We start from the raw sequence: 387 nt of genomic DNA, 5'->3' as shown, positions 1-387 counted from the left end.
CAATTAGAATATTATCTTATAATTAATTATTTTAATTGTTACCAAAAAATAATATTAATAATTAAAAAAACATATATGAAATTTAATATCTTTTCTTATTAAAATATTTTCTTATGTTTAATTTATTTCCTTAATGGAAAGATTTAACTAGACCTGTATGTTATAGTTAATAGATTATGAAAAAGGTCAGGGAAGGGAACAATATTTTAAGTGAAAAAAAATAGAAAATTATTTAATATTAGTTTAAATATAAGGTAAAAAGCAAAGAAAAAATTTTGATCACCTAACATTTTTTTATTAATGATTATTAATCAAATTTTGAGGAACTCTATTATTCTATCTATAAAATACGAAATCTTAATTAGTAATTACTTCACATTTAATTAT

The sequence above is a fragment of the Arachis duranensis genome, chromosome 9, assembly GCF_000817695.3.
Source record: "Arachis duranensis cultivar V14167 chromosome 9, aradu.V14167.gnm2.J7QH, whole genome shotgun sequence".
Classification (NCBI taxonomy): domain Eukaryota; kingdom Viridiplantae; phylum Streptophyta; class Magnoliopsida; order Fabales; family Fabaceae; genus Arachis; species Arachis duranensis.
Note: the sequence above shows the minus strand (reverse complement) of the source record.